Here is a 9,637-nt window from a genome sequence, read left to right on the forward strand (position 1 = left end):
TATCCACCACCCTTCTCATAACACCAGGTTCCTCATTGGCAAGCTCCGACGCCATGCTCATCATCTACTTTGCTTCAGTCCGGATTGAACCAGCCTCCTCCTCCTTATATAAACCTGCCCAATAGTTCAAGAAGGATCCAATTGTGAAGACAATGGTAAGTGGAGATTTTAGCTTCTAGCTCTGAAAGGAATTTTGAAAGGAATTCATCAGTGATCCAATTGTGATCCAATTTCTAGATTTCATCGGTTGCCATAAGAAAATCTAAATTTTGAAAGGAATTTTTGCCTTCCAGATCCATTTACTTTTAGCATCGGCAGTCCCAATTTCCAATAAGTTGTACACCATCTTGGTACTAAATATTATTATTTTTTAGTTAAAGACCATTGCACATCATCAGACTCTGTACTAACATGAATACCTTTAGCGGAATTAACAATAAAATCCCACTTATGATGTAGAAGGATACCCTGAACTCTTCTCCTAAAATCCAACACATGATTGTTTTCCCTTACTTTCTTCATAGTCAGATTCTGATCATGACAAATGTTAAACAGCTCAGGGTAGCTATCACATAAACTTCATTATCAAGCCAGGGGTCTTTCCAGAATCTCACAATAGATCCATCATGAAGCACTAGGTGTCTCCCTTTGAAATAAATATCCTTCATTTTTAATAAAGCTTTCCCGTAAGGAGTGTCAGAAAACCTAGCTTCCATAGAAGCTACATACTGGTTAAAAAATATTTAGCTTTAATAAGATCCTGCCATAAACCAGACATAGTCTCCAAATTCCACTACCATTTACATAATAGACAGATATTATGTTTCCTCAAATCCTCAACACCCCTAGGCCCCCTTTATTTTTAGATCTACAAATCATTCTCGATTCTAACAGATAATATTTCCCCTTCTTATCTTTAACATGCCAAAAAAAATCCTCTTATGTTTTTCTATTTTTTCATCAAAAGTTTTATTAAGCAAGAAAAAGGACATATAAAAATGAGAAACTCCAAGATAAAGCCGTGTCAAGAAGCACCAGCCTAGCAGCTGAAGCAGAAGAATTGCCAATTCAACCATCCAGTTTTCTAATCATATTATTATCCAAGAAAACGAATCACTACTTTTTAAGGCAGCAAAAGTCACAAGCATCCCCAAATATCTAAGAGGTAAAGCACAAACTTGGCAATGGTATGTTTGCATAAAACTCCACAACATCATTATCAGCACCAATAGCAAAAAATCTCACTTTTTAAGATAGTTAATTTTCAATCCTTCAAATTAACAGAATTACATAATCTCCAAGATTATTTTTTTAGCATGTAACAACTTACACCAATGATCAGAAAACCCCCTCATTTTATAACAATGAAGCAAAAAGTTCCAATTTACTTTGTCATCCAGCTTCTCAAAATAAAGTTTCAAAATTATACCCGCTTGTTTTTTTTACATGACATGATGCATAATCTCATGTAAAGAAATGATACCATCGAATATATTTCTACCTTTTATAAAAGCATTTTGCTGCACAACGAACAACATTTTTTGAGGGCCACAATGAACAACTTAGAAGCATAAGGATCCAAACGAATGGTCAAAGTTTTGGTTATCAACTTATAAATGCATCTCAGTAAATAGATAGGACGAAAACGGGGGTATAGTCTCACCCAATATTCAGCTACAATAAGCAGAATACCACGATCTACATACACTGATACACATTTCTGTACCCTTGCATCTAAAAAAGTGCACTAGCCGAGAACATATTTGTATTGACTTTGAGCAGATAATTTTATTTTTTACAACAATAGTTACATCAACAACAACAGTTACATCACATGTGAGATGCATGAAAGATCTTAGAGCCATGAACCCCCTTGCATCTAAAAAAGTGCACTAGCCGAGAACATATTTGTATTGACTTTGAGCAGATAATTTTATTTTTTACAACAACAGTTACATCGCATGTGAGATGCATGAAAGATCTTAGAGCCATGAACTCCCTCCACATATTAGAATGATGCACTAGCCAAGTTTTCTAAAAGTCCGAACTGTTGGAAAGAGCTAGGCTATATATTTAACACTTCCCCCTCACGTCTAGGCTAGACAAACGGTAAGACCATAGATGTGGGATAAACGGGAGGCTGCAACTATTTTTAGATTAAATAGTGCGTTACCCGGGGTTTGAACTTGAGACCTCCTGGCTCTGATACCATATTAGATTGATGCACTAGCCAAATTTTCCAAAAGTTCAAACTGTTGAAAAGGGCTAGACTATATATTTAACACCACAGTCTTCGTAGTTTTCTGCACAGCCTCAGTATCAATTACATCAGCATGGTGAGTTGAATATATACTAGATTTAGATGTGCGCCTTGGCGCACGACCCCGTAGAATCCGCACCGATTTAAATTTGTATATTGACAACGAAAACCCAGTGTAAATTTTTTAGAGTGGAAGGAACTGCAAATAGATCAATGAGGAGTTCAATAGATGGAACAGAAAAATAACTGACAACAGCTTGGAAATAGTCGCGTAGATGTTGACAAACAATAGCTTGGAAGATAGTCAAATAGATGCTGAAATTTCAAGGATCTATAGGTATTCTATAGATTCTATAGAGCAAATAAAAGCAACATGAATAAAAATAGTTACTCTATAGGTATCCATGCTAGGACAACTGGGTTGCAGTTGCAACAGGATATGTTTTGTGTCATTACTAAAATACCAGATTAAGATTACACTATCAATAGATCTCAATAGAAAAAAAAAACAATCCAAATAAATTGATCAATGCCCACCGTGTCATGCCACTCCATCTTAGTCGACCATGCAAGAAATGTGTCTCTAGTCTCTAGACACCCAGCCACCACAAGACACTTTCAGTGAGAAAAAAAAATACCCTGTTAGCACATCCTACTTATTCCATGAATGTCCATATGCTGAGGGACTTCATTCACTATGAAACTGGAACAACTGAAGCAGACCAAAAACATCGTTTCATCAATGCTACATAACAATACATTCATGTGTTAGTTAAATAGTGAAACATGACATATCAGGGCAGGGCAACTTTCAGCCAGTACAGATGCATCAGCTTTTATACATAAAATATTTTCTCAAAGTTTTAGACAACACATAAATCATATGATCGAGATGAAGTTACAGAGGATTATGGAGTAATATATCTAAAAAGAACAAGTCAAGGACTTGACCATCATATCATTATAATAACTTGAGTACTTCGCAACAAAATCACCAAAGAATATGACGGTGCCGGTAAGGGGTGTGACTATGGAGATACAAGTATTCTGCTAAAGCATTTCCATGTACAAAATAATTTTTTCACAAACAGCAAAATAAACAACTGAACAAGGAGCACAAGATCAGCTGAAAAGGTTAAAAATTGAAGAGCGTCCACAAGAAGCAATTGCAAGTATTACTTGACAACTTTGATATGGGAACATAACGAACTAATGTTGATTAGAAAATGGCTAATAATATTCACCAAGACAATAGTTATTTCTAAACAGATTAGTGCGGAATCATGAAATCTAAACTGAAATTCTAATCGAACCTGGCTACCAGAAGGGCAGATAGCATTTTTGAATAGGGATGGGAATAGATTTAAATGTGCGCCTTGGCGCACGATCCCATGAAATTTGGGCCGATTTACATTTTGTAAAACGATGATAGAAGTAAGGTCGAAAAATGGTAATACGTTTTGTAATGGTTTATTTTCAAACGCATCAAGAGAACAAAGTTTAAATGATCTATAGACAGACCCTGAGAGGTAATTCTAGTTCTAGTAGGGTCTCCATAAATATATGTTAACTGACGCAAGCTTACTAAATATCAAAAAAACTATAACATAGCTACGGGGATCAGAAAAAATCATGTAAATTCTACGGCAGAACCAAAGGCAGGCAAACAAAAATCGGTTTGCATACAGACGCAGAGGAAACATGAAAATATCATCAGCTGCTGGCGAGCCAGTCTGGAACATAACATATATCGATAAATAATGTTTTGGGTACATAAGTTTTCTATGGGGAAATAAGCGAGGGATAAGTTATGCACAAGAGGCTCTAAACAGTAGGGATAGAAGTTTATTTTATTTTTGATGGTGGGGTAGAAGTTATATGCAAAGAAATAGGGCACGAAAGTTAACCACAAAAATATAGATGCAGCTCATCACAAGTGCACTCCTTTCGGAGAACTGATCATCTACACTGAAATCGAAGTTCAAGCTGTAGGAAATGTACTTATTTGCTTTCTAGATCTCCTTTGTTGCTTTGAATCATTGAAGGTCACAAGCAGCCTTGTCAGTTACAATAAGAACCGAGTCAAGATTGCATTTATGATCCTTCTCTCCCAGATAGTCTACCTCCTCAGGCTTGCATAAATCGCCTCTGAAAGTATTCCAGAACATTATCACGACCTAGAAGCATTGATAAATATATGAAAAAAAATGCATGATAATGACCAAGACCTCTCATCTCCAGACGATGCCATGAAGGCAGTACCATCTCTGTCAAATCATACCTGGGAGGCTATGCCACAAATGAGTAGGTGTGTTAGTTTTAATGATCTCCCAATAAACAGAAGATACCTTAATGTTACAGGACAAAACGACTACACTCATTTCAGTAATGTACCAAGAGACACAATCATGAGAATTTCCAAAAAAAAAATTACCAAGAAACATCAGGCATACAGTTTCCCAGTATAAATCTAAGCCGCATTAGAGAATATGACTTACTTTAAAAATAAACAGCTTGAATTAAATTGCTTCACAAATTGAAGAGGCATTCGTAGTTTAACTTGCAGGAATTAGACCAACATTGCTATGTAATTTGAAGGCACCCATATTGCTTTTCTAGCAAATTCTACGATAAGAAAGACATTTTTTAACTGTGATGTGCAAAATATATTGTTTACTGAAACATGTGTTTTTCTCTACAAAACAGCATTACCTATGGCTGGTAAGGTATCATATCCAGGACAGAAGTCGAAGAAAACATGTCTGTTAGTTCACAACTATATGTGTGCCAGATTCTCCCTAGAAACAAGTGAGAATGCATGTCCAGGGCATTAGTAGAGAAATAAAGATGAAACCATGTAAACATATCTCATATTTTCTCATAATGGAGAATACAATTAATGAGCTAAGGCATATTCGGCAATAAAAAAAATTCATAATTAAGACCTTTTAATCAGCTTTTGGGCTTATGACTGTACAGAACAGAGCATAGCTAGTTACCTACGTAGGATGCTATAAATCCAGGATGATAACTCCTTTGGGGCTTATCAAATCCATAACTGATGTGACTGTGCTGATAATATTATAAAGCTAACTTCTTTGGTGCTTATAAAAAAAGCTTTGTTCCGCTTGGATGACATTAACAAAAATAAATCATAGAATTCTAATTCTTCATATTAGTAACCTAAGGTAAATAATTTTAGAAAACCATCATCATAGTTCAAACAGATCACCTACACTAATTCTAGGATATACAATTAGGGTTCTAAACTGACTACATAATTCAAAGTGGAAGTTCCAGTAGATGGTGCAGGTGGGTCAGTCGCATCACTAATTACATCAGAACCAAGTTGCCGCAAAAGACTGTCAAACTGTGAGAGACTTGCAAACCTAATATATGAAACATAGGCATATGTGACTAACATGTGGGTAATCAATTTTTCAAATTCAACACAAGGTGGTGTCTCTGGAAAGAATCACGTAACTGAAAGATGAAAAAAATATCATATAGGTACGTAACAGTTGATTGCAGGTAAATTTCAGAAGAAATGAATTACTGAGAATACAATATAGCATTAAAAAGGCAGATAGCTTATACTTGTGGCCTGCTTTGTAAATAGCAACAAAATGGTAGTGGTACAACAGATACATGGGCAAAGAACCACCATACCAAGTGAGACATCAAACAAATCGATAGAGCTCAAGCGCACAATATGGCACAACTCATACTAAGTTTCTTCAATCATGACACTCAACAGATCCATTTCAAAATAGAGAAAATATTTGCACCTTCAAAGCACAATGGACATAACCAGGGGAAATTTACATGAGTGACTTGCGGAGAGGCTTCAGTGGGTGATATAGTCACATCCCAATCACTGTAATCAGGATTCCATGTACCTTCTTTACTGCATCCAGGAACCTCTTCATATGTGCCCAATCAAGGCGCACATCTAAATATTAATTTTGTAAGAAAGCAAAAAAGGAATAATCAATAGCTTGTGAAACATTCAACCACCTCGTCCACTTTATTTAATAGGTAATAAGCATGCGCAAAGTTTACATGAGGATAGATATATTTATGAATTGGCAGGAATGAGAATGACCTCTTTATGTAATTGTGCCATAAAAAAAATGAATTGTATAGTGTGAGAATCACAAGTTTGAAGGCACTGCAGATGCAAAAAAGAAGCTCAAATGCAGATCATTACGTGCCAGAGTTGTTTGTTGCTAGAAACACGAATTGACGCGAGAAGCTTCACAGCGCATACACAGTGTAACATGCTAATGCAAATATGTGCGTTTGGAGGGAAAAGGAGGCTCAATTGCAGATTACTATGTATGTGAATTACTTGTTGCTGAAAGTGTAACTTAACCGAAAAATTTGACAGTGAGAATTACTTGCTACTGATAGTGTAACTTAAACTGAGAAGTATGACAGTAAGAACTACTTGATGCTGGAAGTGTGACTTAAACTAAGAAGCTTGGCAGCGTGTATGATGTAAGACAGTGTAATGCGATGATAATGCAAAGCAGTGTTCAGAGGCAAAAAGAAGCTGAAACGCAGGTCACTATATATGACAATTACTTGGTTCTGAAAGTATGGCCTTAACTGAGAATACTATTTTGCGCCAATTAAGCTATGTGTGTGTTTTCCACCCAAAACAAAATAAAAGGTAGCTGAAAAATGGAATATGTAAAAACATACGCATAACTCAGATCTCTAAAAACATCGTATCTCTATACTTTTCTTGACGTGGAGATTTGTTGCATAGAAGATAGAGTAAATTTCTTAGACAAAAGCACTAAATAATTTAGCTGACCTTGCATACCTTGAGGGCAGCGCAGAATTTAGATAATATGCTTTCCTGAACCACAACATTCCATTGTCATCTGAACCGGTTGGTAGATCAATATAGCCAAGGCAACGAGCAGTAGATGCATGAGATTTCCTCAATGTTTCTTGGTGCCAAGAAAATGGAAGCCCACCCATTACGTAACCCTTGACAGCAGAGATTTTTTTTATTAAACACTAACTACATACATGGGATTTGGCCATCCAGTTATTGTTCACACAGATACATTTAAAAGTTATTAAGTCACCTTTCGAATCCTCCTCCATATATAGAGAGGAACCTCGATCTTTGTCGACAGCGATGGTGACAGCACTCCTTCCGTAGGAGCAGCGGCTGGCACTTGGTGCTCCTACGGGCGATGGCAACAGCACGATCCTCTCGATCATCTCCTCCTGGCAGAGCAGCTGTTGGCGCTCCTCCCGAGCCTCCACTGTCACCAACTCGCACCGGTGTCTTCTTATCTCTGGCCTGTTACATGGCGAGGCACCGACATACAGCCACAACTCAGAGGAGAAGCGCCGGCTACATGTAAAAATATAGTTACCTCAGTTTATGCCTAATCAATAGTTCCATACTGATACATTACAGAAGCAGAATCCATTCTGCAAATATAAGTAATGGAGATGCAAAAGATAGGAGAGCTAACCTGTGCATCACACCAGCATAACCGATATAAATTTCAGAACCTATAAATTGATAAAAGGAGATATAATTCGTATTATCAAAGTTTTTCTGGTCCAGCACCACTAACATGAGAATAAAAGGGAATCTGTTAGCCTGCGCTTTTTTCCAAACCTTACCTCGCTGAATTTGAATGAGGATTAACATTGATAGGAAAAGTACGTCACACAAATAATGGAGCTACCTCAGAACGGAGGTCTAGCATAGTTGACTGGGCTTTGTCCATGAGATGATCTCCATTATGAGGTCCCCGAAGTCACTCTGCTCGTTCACCATTCCAACGCTCGCATAATCCAACACCACATAACAGAAAAATTAGTAGTAAGTGGCCTGCATAATCAGGAGAAGATATCCATATCAAATAAAGAAGAAAAATGGTAGTCTGTATCCAAGCCGAAGTTTTAAGACACTCTCTACTGCACCTAGCTTTTAGCCAAAATTCGTAACATGCTCGAGAAAATGTCGGCACAAATGCTTGGATCTTTACTGAATCCAAGAATCTCTTCATCCGTACTCAATCAAGAGATCAAAATAGCGAAGAATCTGCTTGGTTTTTTGTAGAAGTGACTAATGAGCACATCAATGAGATATAATCTATACAAAACCACTGGAAAATCAGGTAAATGATATGGGAAACCAAACTGAAGAAAACATTTGTACATAACTGAATTATTTCAAAGCTCTCCTTTTTTGTCTTGCGCACATCTTTAAAATTTAGTCCACAATTCCATGAAATAGTTTAACATATTTATCAGAGTAAATGTATTAACGTATACAAATAATTAATCAACTTATTCTAGTGGGTTTCACCAACAACCAAAAAACAGTCAAAGAAAATGGATGCTCAAGTTTGACAAACCTCGGTCGACGTCACGGGCTGCAGAAACAACAGCTCAGTGAGCCATTTAGCAGAAGTGATGGAGCTCCACACCATTGGAGATTACCCCATTGACCTCCTCCTTGTGAGATGTGGAACCAGCAAGCTCGCCCTCGCTGAGCATTCAAACAATCTACATGAGCCAAATGAAATTAAATATGTAAAAGCCAAGTAAACCGGCATCATTCCAAAACAGTAACTGCTTGCCATGTTTGGTCCTTCCGTATATGAAGCAGTTCTTATTCCCTCCTCCTATTTTAATCTGTTAATAAGTGTTAAGTATCCTCCTCGGAAATCTTAAGTTTCTTGCAAATTTTAAGTTTGTTTATTCAGTAAGAATGAAGTAACTAAAAATCTGAAAGCAAGCTGTTGTAAATTGTTAATGTAATACACATTAGCATGGTCCCTTTGTTGACTGCAAATTCATACTTCCCATTTGTCTTCCCCTACAGTTTATTCTAGGAACAAAAGCACTTTTTAAGAGCCGGCGAAGACAAGCAATGTGATGTACCTCATTTAGAAGTCCAGTGACCACCGGAGATGAGGCATAGGAGGGTGAGGAGCTGCACTGACGGTTGGCATCCTCCATGACATTGACGAAGCAGTGTCAAATCACATGCCAAATGCTTGAATCTTTACTGAATCCAAGAATCTCTTCATCTGCGCTCAATCAAGAGACCAAAACAGCGAAGAATCTGCTTGGTTTTTTGTAGAAATGACTAATGAGCACATCAATGAGATATAATCTATACAAAACCATTGGAAAATCAGGTAAATGATATGGGAAACCAAACTGAAGATAACATTTGTACGTAACTGAATTATTTCAAAGCTCTCATTTTTGTCTTGCACACATCTTTAAAATTTAGTCCACAATTCCATGAAATAGTTAAATGAGGTTCAGCTTCATCTTTCACATAGTTGTCAGAGTAAATGTATTAACGCATACAAACAATTAATCAAC

The 9,637-nt window shown here is 36.9% G+C and overlaps 1 long non-coding RNA gene across 1 annotated transcript; it reads right to left on the reverse strand.

The window, feature by feature from the left end:
• Nucleotides 1-7,092: 7,092 nt before the first annotated feature.
• On the reverse strand, nt 7,093-7,818 carry LOC127343740 (uncharacterized). The gene is made up of 3 exons (XR_011754223.1): nt 7,762-7,818; nt 7,363-7,637; nt 7,093-7,261 (listed from the first exon to the last, which is right to left on the reverse strand). It is a non-coding gene; the product is annotated as an uncharacterized lncRNA (long non-coding RNA).
• Between the last annotated feature and the right edge of the window lie 1,819 nt (nt 7,819-9,637).

Source organism: Lolium perenne, chromosome 3, assembly GCF_019359855.2.
Source record: "Lolium perenne isolate Kyuss_39 chromosome 3, Kyuss_2.0, whole genome shotgun sequence".
NCBI classification, from domain to species: domain Eukaryota; kingdom Viridiplantae; phylum Streptophyta; class Magnoliopsida; order Poales; family Poaceae; genus Lolium; species Lolium perenne.